The following is a 24,164-nucleotide window of genomic DNA, read 5'->3' on the forward strand; positions in this document are numbered from 1 at the left end:
CGTGTTTTCCGAGCCTTTTGATACTCAGTTGAAGCAGCCACATGACAAAAGATGAACTTATTACTGTCCCTGAGGTCTGGGAAAGTCTTTATACATCAATGACCATAACAACTCTTTCCTCAGCACCCCAAAGTAGAAACAGTAAGTGTAAAAATAAAAAATAAAAGAAATAAAATTAACCAATTACATTATTCAGGCATGTGACCCGACCGTAGCTGGCTACTGATTTTCACTTCAAAATGTACTCCTATTGTGTGCTTCTAAACAAAATCAATGAATAACTCTTAGTTGCAGACAGCACTTAACCCTGTATGTGCTGATGATTTAAAAATACTTCAGAATATTTCAGACATGACTAATGGATGACTTTTACTAAGTTCGGCAGCTGGAGTCTTTAGCGAGAAATGAAACTCACTCCAGTTTCATGACATTTATGCTGGATGCCTGTGAAGTTTTGCACTGACTACAAAGTCTTTAAAGTGCTAAAGGGCGCATCATATCTGATTTCTGGAACCGTATAAGCCAGGGGCTTACAAACTACGGGTGTGACCTCATGTGCGGTCACTTGATTTTACAAACAGCATCATGAGAGAAAGGAAATGTCCTCTTTTGTTTTATTTATTTGACAAATTAATGCTCCGACTACTGAGACATTACGTGTGCTACAATTTAAAAATGTTAGTTCATTTGAATGCAATGTTTCACACACACACACACACACACACATCCTCATGGGCTTCAAGTTAAAATGAGCATAAGATTGTTAATTACAGTCCTCTATACGTTTCAATGCATTTCCTCTTCCAGGGACTGGGATTTTTGTGTATAACACGTCGCTGAGGTTGCTTTGGGAACCTGCTGTCCACATAAGGGGATAAATGCACACGCACACGCACACACACACACACACACACACACAGAATGCACAGTGGGCCCCATTAGAGCACCTTTTCCACCCTGTTAAACCTTTGGCATGTTTATTTGTTTGGCAAAATGCTCAGGTCTTTTCTATCAGCCATCCTGCGTTCAGCGCTTAAGACAATAACAGCACTAAGCGCACGTCCTCTCCCTTTGCAAACACAATTAGGCAGCACGAAGGGGAAAAATAAGAGTACATTAAACCCTCGATTAATTCCTCAGCCAAGAATATATGGAGCATTAGAAATAGGAGGATGGAAAAAAAAGAAAGAAAGAAAGAAAGAAAAAAAGAAGAAGAAAGCAGTGCAAAAAAATATGAAGCTAAGAGCACCGGTGCATGCGAGAGAGCGAGAAATTGGAGGACAGACAGTTCCCTGAGACATAAACAGATGTGTGTGATTGTGTTTACGTAGCATAAAACCCAAACATTTACTCTTACGGATGCACCCTCGGTGAGCCGGAATAACGCAGTTTCTCTGGAAACCAGGTTCAGCAAAGCATCTTTAAAGCTCTTCTGACCGAAATTAGAATGTGTTTTCAGCCAGTCGTTCAACTCAGACAACAGTTGGGGTGAAAAATAAATCAAATAAATAAATAAATAAACAGATAGATAACTAGAAAGGAAGAATATTTATGAGTCAATTGATTTCTTGAAAAAAGCCAAAAACTATTCTTATTTTCTTATATATGTATATAATTTATTATGCATATAATCTATTTTACATTTATTATGTATATAATTTATTTTAAAATAAAACATTTATTCGCTCAGAACAGATTAAAAAAAGGTCACACAAAATAAAACCTAGCTGATAAAATCAGGACTACTAATAAAACTGCCAGACAAAATTTTGCATTTTTCTTTTCTATAATATTATATTGTTTAACAGAAAAGGAAAAACACTGTAGGAAACTGCTTCCAGTTTGTGATGGCAGTAAAATACCCGACAGTACCTGAAAAGTGTATTGTAACGTAACAGATACTATATGATGTTATATTGCCTCACTCTAGCTGAGATTTACGTGAGGGTAGAAGAATCTTTCACTAGACATGACGACATAATACCACCAATATCATGTAAAGGATTTCCCAGTTCAACCGCATATTTGCAACAACATCTGTCTGATCTGTCTTCATAATACACACACACACCCTCACTTTTATTTTCCTCCTGCAGTGTTTGTGTGTGTGTGCTTGCTTATTGGTCCAGGTTCACTCCCTCACTTGTACTTTGCATGTGAGGTCACACTATTTGGATGCCATCCAGCCAGCATGCAAATGCCCCACTCCAACCCCCGCCCCCGCCCTGTCGTCTCGGGGTTTATCGGCCTTGATAAAGACTCCGTGTCCTCGTTTTAACATCGTCCCTCACTTTTATCAGCCCTGACCGGTGTTTTAGTGATGTTTAAGGTCTCCTACATTCATCTCCCCCTGCAGCTCCTGATGGATAATCTGACTTGGCTCTTGCTGTTGGTTTTTTTTTTTTTTTTTGTGCCTCTGCTTTAGTTTTTTTTTTGACTCCATTGTTATGGTTTGTGACAGGGCCGCCCCAGTGGCTGATGGGATTTCTGCAGAAGATGAAATAGAATTGCAATACAGAACACACACACACACACAAAATTGGGTAAAGACTAAAAGATAGAAGCAAAGAAAAAAAAATTAATAATTCAAGAGAAAATAGCATTAAATTTCCTGACACCATGAATGCACACCCTGTTTTTGTTTCCCTATTTAGAGCCAGGGTGGATCCCTGCCTCTGGCCCAGTGTTCCCAGGATAGGCTCGGGATCCGCCTCGACACTAAACATCTGTTGCTGTAAATGAATGAATCAAACCACTATCAAATTTGCCCTTGTGCACTTTCTCTCTCCATTCCCCCTCAAGAGAACTCCTGATGCCAGGTCTAATTCATCTTGAACAACGGGCACAATTTCTCTGAATATGGCAGTGGAAAACAACGGCGATGCTCCGTCTTAAACTTTGACTTTACAAACCGAGCTGAAGTTTAAGAAGCATAAACCACAAAACCAAAATATATATTACCAACAAAAATATTTTTTGCGGTTACTGAAACAGCGCTAGTTTGAGAAGGCAAAGGACCTTGATGGCTACAATCATGTTCATAAACAAAGTGGAAATAAAACCTCCAGTTAGCATCCCATGCCCGGATCTATGGCGTCTTATCTCAATCTCCAAGCTGCTTCATTCAGCAGCACACACACACCTAGCGTGGTATCAGTCACCACCATAATGCCAAACAAACCGGTGTGATGGAGCAGCTACGCTATCTACCCATCAGTCAGGGATTTGCAGACGGAAGCCCTGCAGCAAAGTGAGAGCGAGGGAGATGACTGTGATGAGATATGGACATTATGAAGCTGTAAAGGCAACAGGGAGGAAGCTAGCAAAAAACTCCCGAATGTGGAGAAACGTGATACGGGGCTGAAGAAAAGCAGGAGACGTGCTGAAAAAGCAATAAAAAGCAGAAGCTCACACAGAGCAGAGACTCTGCTGAGATTCACATGAGTTTCTGCGTCATAGCCACGAACAAACTGGGAGCAGAGGCCTGCAAACGAGCGATAAATCCTCAGGAGAGAAGCCGCAGTGGGAGACTGACTGACCTCGCTCGCTCCGTCTTCCATGAGGACACGGTCATTCCTCTCTTTCTCTCTCTCCATCTTCATCTCTCTGTCCTCCTGTCTTTCCCACTCTTACTTTCCTTCAAAGAATATTCTCATCTCTTTTTGTTAAGGACTCTTGTGTCCCAGGAAGGACAGGATCTTCTATAGGGTCACATTACATTTACCAAGGACAAAGCTTAACTTTGCTCTCCAAGACCCAGCTGTCAATCGAGGGAATTACAGCCAATCCACATGAGCAGGGAGAAGAAACCCCAGCTCACACAAAGTGTTAGGAAATTAGGTTAAGACTCGCTTAGATTGCTTCAGATGCGTCAAAAGTCCTTTGTCTGATGTCTCCTATTTGCACTTTTGTACATGGGCAGATTAATCTGTGGCCGGGCGTCACCTATCCGTGGAAGACGGAGGTGCATCTTGATGTATTGGAGTGTTTTATCTCGCAGAGACACTCCGTGTGATGAACGGAGCTCAGCTGAGAGAGTGGGGAGTGTGGGTGAGTTTAAGAGCCCACTCTCGAACTGCATCCTCTCCATCAGACATTCTCTCTCTCTCACACACACACACACCAAATCTTTCTCTTTCCACTCGATTCCTCCATCGGCCCTGATTAAGTGAATGGCAGTATTTGTGGCCAGCTGATTACAGCTGTCTGACTTTGCCACAAGTGCCCTTGTTTTAGACAAAAAGCCAAAGGGAGTGATTTAGAACAAGGTAGCTTTGCCCATCTCCCCCCTGCAATCAGAGCTCTCGAGGAGGGCCTGTTGATTTTAGGACATCAGTGATTGCGGGATGACAGAGCCCATCGTTTGCCGGGGGGGGTTGGTTGGTTGGTTGGTTGGTTGGTTTTTGGGTGTAAGGTGTACTTTCGGAGAGGGAATGGAGTGATGAGAAAAGAATGATCCTTTCTCTCAGTCTGACTTCAGCTTTAACAGCATCAACAAACTGCAAGGAGCTCTGAGAAAAATAATCTCCTTTTAGTCTGAGAACAAGCAAAGCTGTGAAAATATCACCTGCTCTAATAATTCTCAAATACCAATTTATATGGCAAATGAAATGCAAGTAAACATTTTGTACACTTAAGTAATCAATCATGCCATTTATTGGTGTTTATTTTCTGGTAACACCTCACAACATTAGGTTTTATTTTTTTATTTAAATTACGCTGAACATGCTCATTACAGCGATTTGCCTATGCAAACAAATATTCATTTATTAAAGACGGCGCTTCATATATTTTTATTCATTTATAGTTACATTTAATGTTGTGGAGTCTCTTAGCTCCCCTTTATCAGATCAACAATTACACACATTATTAATTTACTCTGTCCATCACAAAAGTCGAACGAATGTATTAGAACGAATGAGAAATAATATCGTAATAAACTACTGAACGAAAAGCAGAAACACAGATAGACACTGAAATGATAAGAACAGAAGAGGTAGATAAGGTGAGATGACATTAGATATCCAAAAAGTGTAATCATGTGGACTTCCTATACTGTGCCATTTCTAATTTGCATAAAATCTCATTTCAAATGTCGCCTGCTGCCAGAACCGGTAGAAGATATACGCTGACCTCAGGGTTCTCTGCTTGCTTGAGTAAATGCAGAGTTACTTCTGATTTGTGAGTCTAAGTAAAACAGAGATTTAAAGAAATCTCCTTCAAAGGACCTGCATTATTGAAACACAAGACATCCCCCCCTTTTTATCGAGTGAGCAATAAGACAAAGCAGTCCAACATTTCATTCTAATAGGAGCTTTTTAAATAAACTCATTCCGACCCCATGCTCACAAGTGAGATGTTAATGCTTCGGTCTAGAACTCCCTCGTTTCCACTCTTGGTTGTCAGGGGACAAAGTGAACCTGAACACGCACACACTTTCCTCGATTATCACTGAGGTCTGGCAGAAACGCCACCTGTGCTCATTCATGCTAGTTGCTGCGGGTGCTACTCATGACACGACTCTGATGAGCTCAATTACTCTTTACAGGAAGTGGGGGCCGTGGTCGCACTGCTCCGTTGTGCGTGTGTTTCTATAAATGTGCATGCGTGCAAAACTCGGCTGCGTTTTCGGTGTCGCAGCTGCACGGCTCTGCTGGAGAGGCAAAACAAGGTCAGCATGCTTCAAGGTCAAAAATTCCCCTTGTGTCAGCATCAGAACGGATTCTCAGGACAGCAACATGGAGCGAGAGAGAGAGACTGAAAACTGATTCTGAGAAATAACACCGAAAGAAAATGAGTGAGGATAATAGTGTAAGAACACACTCCGAATCACCGGAGGGCCATGGGTCCGTCTCTTTCTCCTCGCCCTTTTGAGAAGTACACCAATCTCAGCTCTAGTGTGCATAAATAAACCCCTAATTGCTAATTAAATTACAATTAGAGCTGAGGAGATGAGAAGGGGAGAGTCGCTTAGTGCAAATGCAGAGTGACAGGTTACAGCATTCTGGCTCAGAATTACACCAGCAAAACCCACACACACACACACACACAGAACCAAGGGACCCTAATGAAATCGTCTGGCTTGTGTAACCTTAGACCTCTTCCTGCTTCTGCACCATAACTTCACTGACCTAGTTTCAAGAATAATGCAGAGCACTACACACACAGGTCTGAGTGCTGGACCTCACCTCTACTGCATGCTGGTCCTAAAACCTCCACTCCGATCTTCCTATCTGAAGCAGCTATTTCACCTCTACTCAGTCCTGTTCCTCTGATACTCGAAACTCACCTCTGCTTGCTCGTTTTTCTCTATAAAGGCTAATTCACCTCCACTCTACGTTGCTTCTCAAAAAAGCCCTCATTCACCTGCACTCAATTCTGTCCCTCTACCATACTGAATTCCACTCCACTTTGTCTTTTTCCACAAAAATGCCTGCTTAACCTCTACTTAATCCTGTTCCTCTATCGCTAATTCACCTCCACTTGATCCTGTCCCTCTAAAACGCCTCAATCACCTCTACTCCATCCTGCTCGTCAAAAACGCCACTTCACCTCCACTCCATCCTTTTCCTCTAAAACGGCTGTTTCACCTTCACTTGATCTTCTTTCCTGCAATAGTGCTATTTCACCTTTAGTTAATCTTGTTTTTCTAATACTGCTAATTCGCCTCAACTCACGTTATGTTCATGAATACAGTATTCCTGTAACTAGGCTCCTCTTGGACAAGGCTAATTCACCAGCACTCAGTCCTGTCTCTTGAACTCACCTTCAGTTGATCGTATCAATCAAAAATGGCTAATTCACATCCAAGTCAGGTTCACTGAGGAATCTAGAAATGGGCTAAGTTTTGACACAGCTGATTCACTGATCTAGTTACTCCAACGTAATTATTACACCTTCACTCATTCGTCTTCGTCCAACATTGCTAATTCACCACCACTCGACCCGGTCCCTCACAGGCACAGATAATTCACCTCCACTATAATATGGCCAATTCACCTCCACTCAATTCTGCTGCTGTAACACGGCTAATTCAGTTCCACTCAGTCCTGCGTATCCTGACAGCTCAAGGAGAGCCTAACGTCAGCACTGCTGTGGCTGAAAAGCCCATCAATAGCCACAGATGACCTTCCCTTGTCAATCTTTCTGAACCAAATTCAGCTAATCGATAGTTTTTGAAGAAAACTATTTTAGCGTTAATATTCTACAGGCACACTAATGAGGGAGTCTCTCTTATGGGGTTTTAAATATCATTATGTTGATGACAACAGTGTGACAATAGATCAGGTCAGGAGAGATCAGAAAAGCAGCATATATTCAGAGATTTTTTTTTCCAGACTCTGCTATGACGGTATGAGGATTTCATATGATTTGCTCCGAGTAAGTCAATGTGCTTGCCACTCAGGAGGATGGTTGGGGCTAGATGGAGGAGGGAGTGTTGAAGTGGGTGGGAGGGAAAGCTGGCTCACTGGGGCACCATTTTTAATTGGTTCTCTGCTCCCAGCAAAATCCTGCTGTCAATCTGCCCACACTGGCTGCACCAGCTCCAGCCAAGTCACCCACCTGAGCGCAGGGCCTCGATGACTCAAACAGAGAAGGGGAAAGGCAGGGTCTATAGATAGATAGGTAGGATGCTGCCCTTGCCCATTCTCCTTGCTGTAAATAAAGCACTGGGCATCAAGGCTGGGGATTAGCCTGCCTACTGTGTCAGTGGGCATTCTTCAAGCTCCAGCCACACTCATCCAACCGCACAGGAGGCCTAAACACCAGCAAGAGGCTGTCAACTCTATCGCAAAATAGCTATGTAGTTGCACATCAACAAAATATGCATTCAACCTGGAAATGTAGCTGGGAGTTTAAAGAATCAGACAGCCTGTAGTGGGAAATGCGCTTCCTCCAAGTCCCTCCTGGTCTCGATGCTCTGCTGTTACTGCTGTTGTGGGAGGTTTGTGTCCCCTTTTACACCTCAACTACCTCTTACCTCATTGCTGTTGCTAGCAGAAAACAACAATCAAGGGATTTCTTCCAAATGTTTCTGGTGACAAACAATCCCCCCTCTTCTGACCACTGACTCCATTCTTCTCCCTCTTTCTCTCCATCTCTCTTTCTATAGCTCAGTCATTCCCCAGGAGGAAGCAGTGCAGCTAAGCAAGAAAAACGCCACAGCTGTTCGAGCCTCTGGGGGCAGAGGACAGATGAGTTAGGAAGCAATAGTAATACTTCTTTCCCCTCACTCATCGCCAAACACACTGGCACGCTCCCTCGCTTTCTTTCACATTAACTCACACGTTCTCTTTCTCCCTCGGTCTTCATTGCTCTTTCGCTCCTCGCTCCATCTTCGCTAATTGCTCCCAGTTCCCTTGCTGTCCGAGGTCTCCTCACTCCGGTTCTCCTTCCATCCATCCATCCTCGAGCAGGAACAGCGGAACAGAGCGGTCGGCTCTTCATTTCCGGCTCAGTGGGGGTCTCTCCCTTCATTCATCATCTTCATATTCACCCTCAGTACAAACCTCGAGGTCCAAGAGCCAATTAAAAGCGGCACGTCTGCCTGGCGCGCTTGCTCCATCACAGGGCGTCCCATCAGAGGGAACTATTGATGGCAAAGGTGGTATTTTTTCCACCTTTCTATTCCAAAAGGTATGTCCCTTTTACTGAAACAGGCACAGTAACTCTTAAAAACCTTGAGTGGTAGAGAGGTACTTTAGCAGAAGGCACACAGTAAGTACTCTCAATTCAAATGCCACAGTAAAGAGCTGTTGACTTTTATGTAATGAACCATTTGGGAGTCTGGGATAAATCAGTTTTACAGAAGGAAGTGCTACTGCTCCATTATGGAAAAGGGTCCGGCAGTTTTTACAGCCATCATATTTTAGATTAACACCCTTTACCCTTTTACCTCAATACTACCTCGCATCTTTATATCTGCTCTATTGTTGCTCTTAGCTGTTTTAACAGAGTCCCATAGCAATATAAAGTCCCTTTTGATCAGTGGCACTAAGTAAAATGTCCTTTCAAATGGACTGTTACCATGCTGACCCAACTGCCACCGTTTAGATTCCCATCATACTGATAATGTTGTGCATTTGCTACATGCCTGAATGGCCTGTTTTCCCACCCTGGGTGTTCACCAAGACCTCCATTAGTCTTGAACAAGTGATGTGCCTTGAGCCATAAAGCACCAAGCACCTACACCTAGATACTCAGTTGAAGAAAGATGCAAACTAAAAAAACGATGACGAATCCTTTTCTGCTGGTTTCTAATAACTGTGACAAGGGCACCTTGAATAACTCCTTTGCGAGACAATGCAAGTTAAAACTGAGATATGAGTATGAGAAAAAAAGCGGAGCACAATTAATAAGGCAATGTCAAATATAATTCGGAGAGGGTGACTGCAAATGGCTGACACTGAAGACACCAGGCTCATATTGAAACTCGTCCCTTCTCGGCAGGAGCGGCGCTCTGCACTAACAGGCTTTTGTCATCTAAAGGAATAAGCAATGAGGCCCCCAGCGAGGGAAGAATTCACAAGCTTTTCCGCTGTCCTGCGTTGTGCACAGGAGGGTCATTATTAACTGGGTAGAAAATGAAACCGGAGAAATGGAGAGGGCACTAAATGTGGCTTTGTAAAACATAATGCATTCTGTTTTTTTTCTCTTCTCTCGCGCTCCTCTCTCTCTTTTTCCCCTCTGCGTGTCCTCTTTGAAAACAGCTTGTGGCTATAGTGCCGGCTGTAGATTCGGTAGAAGTAGGCTCTCATTCGCCTCGCTCCCTCTGTCAGCCCACTTCATTCTCTTGAATCTTCCCATCTTCGCCCCAGGAGCGTCTTTGCAAACAAACAAACAAACATGCTCACGCATACGCAAAGCTTTGCATCCACACTCGTGCATCACGTTGCACTGTTCATTAATACGTCCGGTGATTGCGAGTCTATCCGAGTGCTCATCACATCGCATCGCATCAAGTAAATACCTGCTCAATCAAATCTTAAGGAGTTTATGGCACATTGCAATGCCATGAGTTAGCCTAAGCTGTAATCAAGAGGCGCAGAGGAGCCGTTTCACTGAATTATGCTGCGTGTTTGGCAGAGATTTGTGGACATTAATTCAACAAACAATATCAGGTGCTTGAGTACTAGAGACAAAGAGTACGGCAAATCATCCAGATGAGTCTAAAGACTTTCACCTCCCTGTTGCACTGTACAATTTTGGGCTATTCTCAGTGTAACTTGGTAAATAAAACATGCACTCCTTTGGCAGATGCTTTTAACGAAGCGCAGAGTTGTTCTTTGGGGGTTAAATTTCGGGAAGATATGATAAATAAATTTTGCGGACAACAACAAAGATCAATATAATTGCAGTGATTTTTGTCCACAGTGTTGTTGAATCCCTTAAAGCTAATTGACCTCACTGACCTGTTTAAACCATAAACCAATTAAAACACTGACATACAATAGCGAAGGTTTTTGTTTTGTTTAGTTTTCTTAAAGGAAATGTTCATTTAACATTTTTGAAAGGAGTCTCCAGTGCCAATGCTTTCTAACAGTTAAAGAGAAAGTGGTAACATTAAAGACTCTAGCACAGGAAAGAGCTGACATGCTGCTGTGAAAAATAATTAAGGCTGGTGGCAGAACAATGGCTGCTATAAAGTCTTAAAAGGAACTAACCTGTTTTGCAGACATCAAGTAAGATTAAAAAGTAACTATAAACAGACAGACCCAGACTTTTTCGTGAGCAATCACTGGGAAACTGCTACATCAATTAATTTCCTATAGCAGAACATTCCTGAGTGTTTTGTTCGTAAGATGTAAGATAGAGACGACGTTACAGCATGTTATAATATACCATCATGTTGTCCAACAGTAGCACTGCATTCGGGGATGTGACCTCAGAACCTTCCGGTCACTGGGGCCCCTTACACAAAAGATCAAATTTCAAAATTCAATGTTTCACTTTATATGAAAGCATTAAGGTTTCATTCTGAGAGGTGAGAGTGCGCAAGAGAGAGGGGGGGGAGAGAGAGAGAGAGAGAGAGAGAGAGAGAGAGAGAAGACACATTCGGAAAAACCCTCAGTACACAGAGCAGCATGATCGTGGTGGAAATTACCGGTAACATAATCGATGTTTCAATCAAGCTCCTGCTTTCGAACTAAACAAGGAGCTCTTTTAACAGCTGTCCCTTGGTGATATCGGCAGCTACAGAAGGAAAAGCATTAATTGAACTCCAGAAGAAGAAAAAAAAAACCCACTTGAACTCAAACACGAAAACACGCACAGCTTAGGCTTTAATTAATAAAGTGTTGTGCAGTTGAACAAGGCATCAGGTTTACGGTGTAAACAGCGGCGTGTTGTTCTGCTGAACGCCGATAACGCTCTTTTAAACCAGGCTGGAGTGTGGCACTGACAGAACTCCTTCAGTTACGCTGTTTATCCCCAAACACACTCCGCACTAGTGTCCATTACAGCATATGCACTGATGTGACGCTTAATCACAAAAACATAGATGTTTAAGGGACACGTTCCCTGAGGTGAAAGTAACACATCTAACACGGAGAGATGTCTATGAATGACGGTGCTATCAATTAGAAAACATCATCATTGTTATGAGATAAAAGAGTTCAAAAATGTTTAATATACGGTATATATAGTAACCTTTACCATATATACCAATTTAGTCACTTACAAGTGAAGACAGAATCTAATTTCAAAGCAGATCTGAAGAGTTTAAGAGCCTTCACGTGTTGAAATCCGGGATTTAAACTCACAACCTTCTCGTCACTAGGACTGAATTTTTGCTTTTTTTTACAAAACGGCAACAAATTTATCACATCTGTTGGATAAATACGCTTACATTCAACTCTTCTGCAGACATTCACTTTTCTGCGTGGGTGCACAAGCCTGTGCTCTGAGATTGTAAATAAACTACTGTATCACATCATACACATGTATTTCTAGCGTGACTGTAAATTTAATAAGAAAACAGAAATTTATCCAGAATTTCCAAACAGTGATTGTAGGGCATTGAGGGAGATTGAGACATGCACGAGTAAGCTTTCTCTTTTAAAGAAATACCGGGAAAAACAGCATTCTCCTGTGCTATCCTCTGGTGCCTTTTGTTCATCGTAAATGCCAATTACCCAATTTTCTCGTGCATGCAAATCAGATTAAAACGGGGCATGATGGGCCGCTTGTACAGCGCGCCACGGCGATGCATCCACAGCACCAAGGAGACGCACCTTTCTCTATGACCCTCTACCCGCCACTCAACAGTTTAATCAAGCTCCATTTACAATGCTCCAGAACTGATTTTCCTGTCTCCCATTAGAAAACAAAACAATAGTGATAATTAAAATAATAATTGCTTGCTCCTAAAAATCTACTCTGCCGAGTCCTCTGCTGCCAAAGGCTAATTTTCACTGAAAAATCTCCTTTTTTTTCTGTATTTCTATAAACTCACAACATAATGGTGACCGTTATGAGCATCCTAATGCGGGAGAGATAGAGCTGGGGTTGTATCCACACGGGGACAGGGTATATATGCTGAGTGTTTAGTTTCCATTGGAGTTGTGGGTAATTACAGTCGTGCGATTGATCTTTTTGATTAAGAAACACCGTGCCGAGTGAATTCACACTCCATACAATAAACGCACTTAAAGCACTTTCTGGCCCTTGAGAGATGAGGGGGGGGGGAATGGAGCAGATGTTTTAAAAAGCTTGGACGCACACTGCGTACTCGGTCTATTCAAACGGCAGAAAAACAAAGAGAAAAATTTCCCTGCCTAATCACAACATCGGCTCAGACTCTTACTACCCGGGGCGGGGCGATACGATCTTATGATGTTGATACTGCAATAAATTACGCCAAAATATACTACATTATATACTATTTTATTTTTAATATAATCTCCATTTTAGCCACTTGAATAAAAAGAACTATGTAAATCAAGTGAAAAATGTAAAAGTAAACCGTGACATTTGTAACTTTTAATTCATCTGTAATTGGATAAGGCCAATGTGGATCGCTCTGACTAGACGGCTGCAGCACAAACATATATTTGTACCCTGTATTTGCATTACAGTTGTTACAGTACGACTGATTCATATTAACCAAAGGCTAACAGATGTTCAACAAACAGGTTTAGTTATCTTTAATACATCACTCATTCAGAGGCTCACTACCATCTCAGAGAGAACAACCAACATGCGCTTAAATACAAAGATGTAAGGAGTTAATGGAACAATTTTCTTCCTCATTTAAGTTGACTAGAACTGTAGCAAAACATAAATACGTTTATACAGAGCTATACATGTTCTAAAGCCCATGTCTGCCCTGGAGCGTATGGATATTTCCAAATCTAGACCTCTAGAATCTAGAAATCTAGAATCTCTGTTTGTTAGAGTTGAGGATGTGACGCATCTCAAACCTACAAATCTTCATGTAATGCATTATAGTAAAACTGAATGAAGACGAAGACAAAGACAACTGATGTACAAAATGTTTGCTGACATTAAAGAAAAGGTGTTACTAATGTAATGTTTCTGCATAACGGATGTGACGAGCGGAAATGTACCCACTCAAGCTGAAAAAAAGGTGTACTGTGAACGCTTTCCACCCAGAAACCAAAATCAACTTCATTCATAAACATTTAGCCAAACATTACAAATCTTGACTTACACTTTCCTCATATTTGACAGTGAAGACCATACAAACTTCAGTGAGAAGTCAAAGAAAGACCTAGGGGAATCATTTGAAAGGGAAATTCTGTGGTAGTTGTCTTTTGCATGTTATTACTTGGAGGTTTTTGTTTAAATGGATTAATGTTCGCCTGAAAATTTTAAAGCAAACGAATCATCGTTAATTATGAAGGGTGGTATGAAGGGGTGGTATCACTGCCCAATCAGAGTTGCTTTTTATTTTCTCTTCATCCAGCATGCATGAAATAGAGAGAAAACCCCTCAATATCCAACAACTGGACACAAAAAGCAGCCAGTCTCTAGCTCTGGTTTCTTTACATTCGCTAAACAGCTCCTTAAATCACGTTAACCGACTACATCTGAATAATTAATGGACAATCTAATGGCTAGGCTATTAATGATAAGGAAATTATGTCTCAATAATATTCATTAGTTTTAAAGCACTACAGTGACTGCGATTAAAACAACGCCCTTGTGACAATAACTTCTCAAGGCAGTTCCTCGGGGACTTCCTGTGCTGTGAACAACAGTCCAGTTATTGCGCGTAATCCATCACAGTCGCTGTGTTTTGCGACCGCACTGGTTTTTTTTTTTTGGTGCAATAGAGGTTATAGTTGTTTATTTAATTGATGAATAGGTCTCTGTGTGCGAGTTATGAAAGTGCTATGTGCTGCGTTTACACATCCCTAAGAAACACACACAACTGTGAAGTGATTCCTTAAATCCGTAATACTCGATTAGCTGAAGGCGGAAAATTGTGTACTGCACAGTAAAGAAGGACAGGATGAGGGTTTGCCCAGTGTAGTGTTTAAACATAAACTACATCCTTCAGTCTGATTGGTCAGAAGGTATGGATCAACTTTCCAAAGCAGCAGTCTTCTGAATGCAATTCATATCACAGGTTTTTAATAAAATGAGCTCATTATTGTTTCTATACTAACAATTTGCTTTAATAAAGAGATTACAAAATATGTGCAATCGATGTGCTGACATTGTAAGAAATAAGTTATTTAGCTTTTCGGAAAGGAGTCTCCAGTGTCAGTGCTTGTAATGGTCAGAGAGAGAGAGAGAGAGCGCGAGTGAGAGAGAGAGAGAGAGAGAGAGAGAGAGAGAGAGTAAGAGAGAAATAGCGCCACTCCTGCCATTCTTGAGCAGGTACCAAAAACATACAACTGCAACCTTTGACACTGGAGCAGTGGCCAAAGCAGCAGAAGATAAAGTTCTAGCTTTCTGGTACCTTTTGCAGTAGAACAAGACCTGATAAATGAAAGAGAGAAAAAGAGATTTGATTCTTGAGTGAGACAGTGAGGCATCGTGGAGCTGTCACCCGCTCACAGCCCTGAGCAGAGCGCAACACCACAAATGTTAGATTCTGCATTAATGCACTGGGTCGAAACTTGTATTCCTCAAGGCACATTTTCTCATACAATCAAACGGCGTGCAGCTGCAGAACTGACACTGACCAAGCTGGGGTGAAATTCCACTTTTTCTTCACATGCAGAAAAACATGTGCGCACACACACACAATGACAGTCAGAGAGCCCCTGCTGCGAATGCGTGGAAAAGGGGGCAGCTCGCCATCAAGGTTATTTAGCATAATTTCTTCGCTGCAGCCATTAGTGCTGGAGAAACAAACATGAGGGATGCAGTGGACACACTTTCATCAGCTTTTTCTACAGAAAGAAGCTCTTTTTTATAGAAATCTTTTGATTTTTATAGCCACTGATTTATTTCATAGTTTCTTGTCCAAAATAATTTTTTTTCATTTTGTGTTATCTCTGACATCATTGTGACATCTTTCAGAAAACATGCAGTAGATTGGAAGGTACGTGTGCTTTCCTTTCTATGCCTAACACACACACACATTTACACGTGCGCACGCAGACAGACAGACAGACACACACACTTCCTGTCTTGGCCCGGGCCTAATGTTTGGGGCAAACACACACACCTGCACAGCAAGAGGCAGGTAAACAGCCATTACAACAGAGCAACTGCTTCAAGCTGGGCTTTAGCAGGCTTATCAGAGCCGGAGCTCCCAATGCCAGACCACCACACACATACCTACACACACACACACACACACACACAGACAGACGTCTGGGAATTTGGATGAGGTTAGTGTGGATATAAGCCACTGGGTCACAGTGCACATGCTCCATGTTCAGCAGCGATCTCCACTCGGACGTGACTAGAGTCTGATCATAGTCTTGCGCTGCCCTAATATTACTTCCAACAATTACCTGTTGTGACTTCTATCTAAGATCTATTTTATTCTTTAATTTATAGTTTAGTCGAGGTGTATGATCAGACAACTTCACACCATATAATGTGCACTGATTACTGCACTTTTATGTACGGGACATACTGATTACCTTGTTTATCACGTTTACGGCATTTCACAGACGCCCTTATCCAGAGTGCTCGCTTATTATGAAGACGGAGTAGATCTGGATTTTCCTTAGCCAAATATACTATCGTGTCAAATATACTATAGCGTAAAGGGCCATTGTGAAATTATCACAATGGGGATCTCTGTAGGAATTCTTCGGGAAGGTTTACGAGGCAGCTAAATGTGTCCGAATCAACTTGTCTCACATCAAACGTTTTTACAGCTAGCTAAGAGAGCTTGTCAGCACCCACTACTGAATTCAGACATGAAGGAAGGAGATGGATCGATCAGGCTCCCACGCCAGCTTGTTTTGGCAGCCTTGCTCGGCACAGAGCAACGCTTTCAATTTCTGATATCTGGAGCTCTTTAATAAACAGCAAACTCAGTAAACTGCACTGTGTCCGTACAGCACAGTGCAGTGACGAACATTTACTTAGGATTTTGAAAGCCTTGTGACGGCACTCACAGGGAAAAAGGCTACTAAACTGTACCTTTTAGTTATTTAGTATAGTGTACTTTTAAATCTTCACTCTACATTTTCAGGTGAAAGATGCGTGTTAAAGGTGCAAAAGTAGAGCAGGGTGAAACAAGGGTATAGTAGTAAATTACACCACAATAGGCTTTTCTCATATACTGTCGATATCCTTACATCTTTTTCCAATTTTTATATATTTTTTTTACTTTTATTTTTAAATGGCAAAACCCTGAATTATATATATATATATATATATATATATATATATTTATTTATTTATTTATAAGAAAATTCTATTTAATAAAAAAATGTTTTGTGGATGTTACACATCATTTGAATGTTTTGAACAGAGACATGATAAAGGACACAGCAGATAAGATGGTAATAGTGAGGGATTAAAGAGAGAACTTTGCTAAAAGCGAGCATTAGAGAACACAAACCTCAGACCGAAGAAAAAGCTGACGTTTCGTTTGGAGTAAAACGTTCCCACCTGCTGAGAGAGATGGACTTCCAACACCTTCAGCTCCAATATAAATGTTAATAGAGTTCAGGCAGAGAAAACTAGGTGTAAACAAACAAATGTGCCAGTGCATGCGACAGGCCCGCGGGAGGCCACAGCTCTTCAACAAGACAAGGAGAACAGCTGAGGAGGGGACGAGGTAGGAATCGGTCCTGATGATGCTAGCTCAACTGTACCAAAGGTGACTCTGTTCATGCCATCACATTCTCACTTCCCGTTCCTCTATTATGTTTTTGATTGCATCTGCATAATGATAGTGAATGCCCTTGTAATGTCAAGCTGATGACCTGACACTAAAATAACAGAAATAACACCTTGGTGAGTGAAAGGGGAAAAAAAAAAATAGTTTAAAAATTAAAGAGCATTTTATTATTTCCATCTCCTGCTGAGATAACTTTAACCTAGAAGAATTGTGTATTTTTTGCATCTTGACAGAGAGATCAGCAGACATCAATGTCCAAAGGAGGACAAAAGAAATGAGGAGGCGGCATTGGCGAGCAGCTGAAAACTGCAGAACAAACATTCGGAGTGAAACAGGCAGCAGGAACTAGCTGTCCCAACTTGTTCAAAGGTTTGGCAACCTTCAGACCAATTAGAGATCTGAGGGCACGCTGAGCTGCAGCCTCCACTGGGCCCGGCTCCTGTATAAACGGCAGGCTATGCTTATTTAATCAACTGTAATTTAAGGATTTAAATAAAGATCAGATTCTTCCTGTTGTACCCAAAGGAACAGGAAGGGAAGAGGGGGGAGTGAGTGATACCTCCAACCCATCCATTCATTCATGCCATCCTACCTCGGTGGAGCTCTGGAGTGTGGATTGGGAGGGGGCTGGGCGAAACCTAGCGCTCGGTAGGGTGAGCAGCTGTGGCAGAGAGCAGAAGCTGCCTTGTGTAGCTCCAGAGAGATTTTTTTCATTGACAGCTGTAATTAATGAGGCAGTGCTGTAGGTTGGCGCTTCTCTGGATATCCGCCTTTCCTTTGCCACAGCTGCACAGACCTCCAGACCTTCAACTACAAATCCAGCGCCTGGCTTTAATTAGTGGGCGCATGCCACCACCTGCACATCTCTATCAGTATGCCATGTTTACGGTGGCAACACACCCGGGGTATGTGTGGACCTCACTGTGGGTGGCGCCAATGTCTTGAAACGGTCATGCAAAACTTACGATGGGATTATGTAGTCCAGGAATTGCTTTTGGTTCATTTCATTCTGCCTTAGTGTTTCAGCACAAGACAGGGTGGCTCGGAGCCATCTACACAGCCCAGGGTAGCGCTAGTGCTTTTAGAGCCTAGTTAGTACTAATTTAAAGTCATTGCCTACACAATGCTCCTGCTTTGCACATTATGGCCTGGGAAGACAAGCTGATCTCATCAGTACAGACTCCCCTTCTCCCAATTCTCAAATCCTTCATCCACCCCCAACCTGAGTGCCAAGGCACCATGCTGATTCAAGAGCGCTAAAACTGTCTGCTGCACACTTGCCATTGAGAATCAGCTGTGGCTAATCTTATCCAGTGGCTTTGTGCGTCACATGCTCCTCCAAGCAAAGTGGGGGCAGGAGGGAAATACGGACAACTGTCTACCCGTGCATACGTTTAAGCTTTCTTTCCACCTACTTAGCGCTACCTATAAACATGCACACAGAGACCACATTTGACTAGATGGAAGACTTGTTAACATGAAAAGGTCTGAACTCAAGACAATTCTTCCTCGAGGACCTTAAACCTAAACTTTGGATTTGTCTATGAAAATACTTCTTACTCTTTGAATGAAAGGCACACAAAACAATCCTTTGGCAGATAGGCATCATCTCTTGTTAGATAATGGTGCTATAATACTTTAACATCATCTGAACCTCCTCCATAACTAGGACTTGTGTTCATTTCTTGCTCTCAGACTCATTTCTTCCACTTCATATTGGTGCAGTACTTCCATGACGCTCTGAAACACTGTAACCTTTTTAATGGCATAAAAACTGATTTAGTGCAAAAAAATGCCTTTAAACGTAACAAGATTGTGTTTCCTTCCTCTCCTCTCCCTACTTATTCTAGTATGGCAGAGAGCTCAGGGACTGCTGTCCAGAGATGCGAGGAAAAAAATGAAAAGGCAGACAGCGAGTAACGAGTGTGAGTTATGAGTATTTCACTCACTCTGTCTACTTAAACCATGGAGTTAGTTAAAAGACAGAAGAATCAACCTGCTCCACTTGTTGCATAATCAAGTAATACATGAACCACCCATATTTCCACAGAACCTTCTCTTCCCACTCCTGTCGTGACCTCCGTGGTCACTCGAGCACCAGACACCACCATCTTTTGATCCTTCACAACACTTCAGACTTGACATTCATGCTCCCTACACTGTGGCACTCCATCTCCTTGAGCAACCAACTCTGAAATAGACCTCCACCTCCTGCCACCTTCTTCTGTTCACACCGCCCTCACGCTGCTGCTGTTACATGGCATTGAAAACACACACACACACACTTCACACCCAGCTACACACGCTGCCCATCTCCCGCTTGTCACTCATGCCCTGAGGGGCGTATATGGTCCTCACCTCCTGCCAATCAAAAACTTCACAGACTGCAGAACGAGCTTGTGACCCAGAACAATAAAGAAATGTACACACTCTCACATTTCACACCACACAGGTGCCTCGTATACAGGTGTCCTGTAATATGAACAAAGTTCGGATGTGTTTAGGGATAAAGCAGCTCTCTCTCTGTGCTGCACCTGAACAGAAAATAAATAAATAAATAAAATTCAGCTCCCCTCTCATTTTCCTTATATAGCCTAATCTCTCGTCCTCTAAAAAAGGACCGCTGTTGAGTCTTCCCGGCTGCGCTGGGGTTATTTTGAGCCGATCACCAGAGCTCACCATTGTCCATAGTTGGAAAAAAACAAAGAAGGTTAACAGCCCGCGGCCTTTGTCACCAAACCGACATCTAGCAATGACAACCCGGCAGAAACGCCATGTGGCAACAATTCCCATCACGACCACACAAACAGGGTTATGTCACAGTCGGATTCAGAAGATCAGCTGATGCCGGAGCTGTTTGGAATTCTGGGAGGAAGCGGTGGTGAGCTGAATGGGTTGAAAGGAGCTGTGGTAAGGTCAAAAAGGCTGGGTGGTGAGAACTCTGCATCATGTTCACCTTCTTTCTGTCTTGTACAAAAACACAAGACTTCACACATGTAAGCGGGATACTGTTTTTGCCCCAAATCACGATCTGACCCTCGAACCCTAAGGTTTCCATTAGGTTTGCAGAAAAAGTGACTTGGACATCACATTGGCAGCAGGTTTCTATAGAGCAGAATCACTGGACTGGATCGACTGTGGTTGGACGAAGAGCAAAGAAAACCAAAGCAGAATTCAATTACGATCACAATCGACAAGTCTTTAACAAGGTCACGGTGCATGTTTGAAAAGGCAGCAGCATATCTGTATAACTATTAATATAATAATGCAATCTGAGTAAATGTCTCTGGACGTTGTGGCAGTGTATAATTGTGTAGGGCTGATTAAATCATTATAAACGCACAACGCAAAGTAGACATCACCAGCACCACTTATATCAGTAAAGTCTGGCATTCCAACAGAAAGGCAGATAATGTTTCTTACTCTTGCAAAACACACACACACACACACACACACACACACACAGAAGCCTGCACCGCACTTCATAAAGTTACTGAAGGAAATGAGAAGAAGCAGGGCGGCAGCGCAGAGACAGATAAAAGCACTGTTTCCGCTATCACCGACAAACCAGACCAGCAAACAGCATGAAGGAGGAGTAAAGCCTCACCTCCTTGCCTCAACTCCCTTAGCCAAATCTTAGAGTCGGGTTTGCAGAGTCTGCTCCCTCCCCTGCGCCCGTTAAGTGAACCATTAGTGCTGGAAGAGAGGGCTGAATACATGAATGCATCAGCCGCAGCATCACGGCTAAATTTAGACCTTTTTCCATGGACATCCAGCCCCGGGAACAGCAAGGCCTGAAGGACAGCGGGAACTTTCCACTTTCCACATTGAACTTGCAGGTCAGTGAGAGATCGCCACACCGTTCATAAGCAGGCATGTTCCTTCACACGCTTTATAGTAAGGTAAGCAGAAACAAACTAAATCAGATGGTTTGTAAAACAATGTTAGTGACAGGTTTTCTGTGATGGCTAAGGACTGGTTAGTCCGGCTCAAAAATCATACTCGCATCATCGTTAACCGCCAAGTCCTGCACTTCATTCATGTTTTTTTGGAAATCCTATCAATCAGTCCTATCAAGGTCATTGCAGATATGGCGGGTTTTATCATTCAAAAATAAGAGGGTGGAGCATCAGGACAACTCAATCTCCAACATATTCCCAGAAATCTGTAGCCGGTGTAGACGGTATACATTAATAATAATTGACTCGGATATAATTGTATTTACATCTGGTCCATATGCATAAAGATAAAGTGCTCAGGTCTAACTGCACAGACTACCGTAACATGACACCGTCTGACCGAAGAACTTAATCCTATAAGACAGATGGTGTGATTTGGTCCCGAAAGCTGCACGTGTGCACAGGAACGAGTTTGGCTATGAGGTCAATGTGGTAAAAAGCTACAATTCAAACTCATGGATCAAAGGAATAAATGGGAATAAAGGATGATTTAGAAAGAAGAAAGAAAAAAAAACGACTCAGACATTGAAAAAGTCAAGAGAGCTTCTTTCCATTCTCCTATAAAAGTCCCTAAAAGAATGATGCAGCTAGCTGTTAATATAGTGACACTCATTTCTCCCATGCACACACACACACACACACACACACACAAATGCACATGCACACACAAGTGCTTTTCAAGCAGAGCGAAGTCAAGAAGCTGTACTGTACCATGTGGCACAGGAGGCCAAAAGGAGCCCTTCGTTAAATAATAACTTACAGCGGCATTTAAAAAAACATTAGCCTGCCCACACGCTCAATTACCACAGCCCACTTTTGCACTTTGTCCCTGCATTGTGTCCCAGAATAGCGATGGTCTGCGTTGGAGAGAGCTGTGTCACACTAAAGCCTCTATACTATTTTCTTACTGGCCCACGTTTGTCTGAGAAAGAGAAGCAGCCTTCCTGCTTTACAAATCACATATCAAATACTTCTCTTTGACAAGCCTAAATGGATGTAATTACCTCCTGCCTCTTTGTTCGCTTGCTTAGAGCATCCGCTACGCAGACGGCAGAGCACACACAGCCGAGCTCTACATTGGCCCAGAGGAAGATGAGAGGGCTGCACAGTAAAGAAGAAGAGAGGGGGGGAAAAAAAACACTTTTGTGCCTGTTTAAACATGAGTGCTGAGCACTGAGGCACAGGTGCGAATGCTTTAATATTCCATTCGGACAGAGTGAGGCAGGTACAAATTGGATTTAGCACGTTGGCCTTCGAGGAATCAACATCATGAAACCTTGCAGCTATTTAAACAAAGGGCGACATGCCTTATTTTTCCCTAGAGGGAGGGGGGGAGGGAAAAAAAACAGCTTTTGTATGTAGCTAAATGGGGACGAGTTCACAAGCCCTTGACCGAAAATAAATAAATAAACAGATAAACAGATTCGATCCGAGCCTGCAGTGAGTCAGACAATGAGCTAAATATAGCAGTCACCTTCCTTCCATCGTTAGCGCTGGAAAGACTTCAGAAACTAGCTGCAATGTGCATGCATGCACATGCATACAACACAAAAGAGCAGTGGAAGTTGGAAATCATGCGCATAAATACACATTAGAGGAAAATCAGGAAAAGAAAAACAAACGCTGTAAGTAAAGGGGCTGGTTTTAGACAGCGTGCTTTATTTTGTTAGACTATCCCCACTGATTCATTCCTTTCATACAACAGGGAAAAAAATGTAAAATAAACACGTCTGGCCTTATGACCTGTCGGTGTTGAACAGTGATCTCTAATGAGGACAGGAGTGTAGGGACTTCATTCATGAGTGACTCTGAATTTGATAATTTGCAACAACGGCAAACCAAAACTGAGCATTTGTATCAGGAAACATACCAACGTGAATGGATTTAAATATGGAGACGGTCTAAAACCAAAATGAGCAAACCGTTATATCGCACAAGCATACCATGTACACATGACCGACAAAACCCAATTCTAGAAACCCAAAACATCAAAACCTGCCATCACTTGTGGCTTCAGTGGTTTGACATAACTTGTTAACAAAACCTTGAAGGGAGTCAGCTTATTTAACGATATGATGTCTGTATCAGATCAGAATTCAGCATCTGTTGATATTCAGAGCTTTGACATTGGTATAGTTTCAGTTATGGAAAAATGATCCCACCCTTAAGGTCCACCATGACTGTGGCCCTGGTAACTGGCCAAAGTTGGTAACATGAGGCAAGGCCATTAACTGCTGTTCTGTTTAAGCTCAACAAATCTTCTTACCGAGAGCCAGCACTGGGTAACAAGCTGTCTACATTAAGAACTTTTATGTAACCGAGCCACATCAAGAGGGCTTGCTGCTGCTGAGAAAACTAAGAACTGGACAAAACATTTTAAACCATTCACAGCCAAGATGGTTTGTTGTGACAGGCCTCTTATTCCAGATAACTGGCTTGTACCAAAAAAAAAAAAAAGCACCAAGACAGCTGAGCAATGTTGGGCAGATGAAAAAAAAAGAAAAAAAGACACAGATCAGATTATTGCTTGGGGAAAGGGACTAGGCACATGTATGAGAATATGAGCGAAAAGGCCAAGCAGGTCTGAGCTGGTGTAAGCACCAGCCAGCTTAGTACTTCAACCCACCTTAAAAAAGGGGGGGGTGGGAGTGCTTCCCCCCACAAAGGACATCAAGACCAGCCGTGATAGAGTGCCAGTCCAGGTGGGTGGGTGAAGCTGACTCACCTGGCTGCGCCATCACATGGAGCAGCTGGAGCCTAATCATGGCTGATGAATGTGGGCCAGCTTTAATCTTAGTGCTGCAGCACGATTGAGCACAAGGCTCTGGCAGTAGCTGCTTTGAAGTGGGGACTTCCATTAGCTTTCAGCACTCTGATCCAAGAGGCCATGAGAGAAGATAACACACATACACATACCAAAAATA

The 24,164-nt window shown here is 42.5% G+C and overlaps 1 protein-coding gene across 5 annotated transcripts in view; it reads right to left on the reverse strand.

The window, feature by feature from the left end:
* The window catches only part of msi2a (musashi RNA-binding protein 2a), a 219,237-nt gene that overhangs the window by 144,975 nt on the left and 50,098 nt on the right, over positions 1-24,164 (reverse strand). The gene's annotated exons all lie outside the window — the stretch shown is intronic.

The sequence above is a fragment of the Hemibagrus wyckioides genome, linkage group LG16, assembly GCF_019097595.1.
Source record: "Hemibagrus wyckioides isolate EC202008001 linkage group LG16, SWU_Hwy_1.0, whole genome shotgun sequence".
In the NCBI taxonomy this organism is placed as follows: Eukaryota; Metazoa; Chordata; class Actinopteri; order Siluriformes; family Bagridae; genus Hemibagrus; species Hemibagrus wyckioides.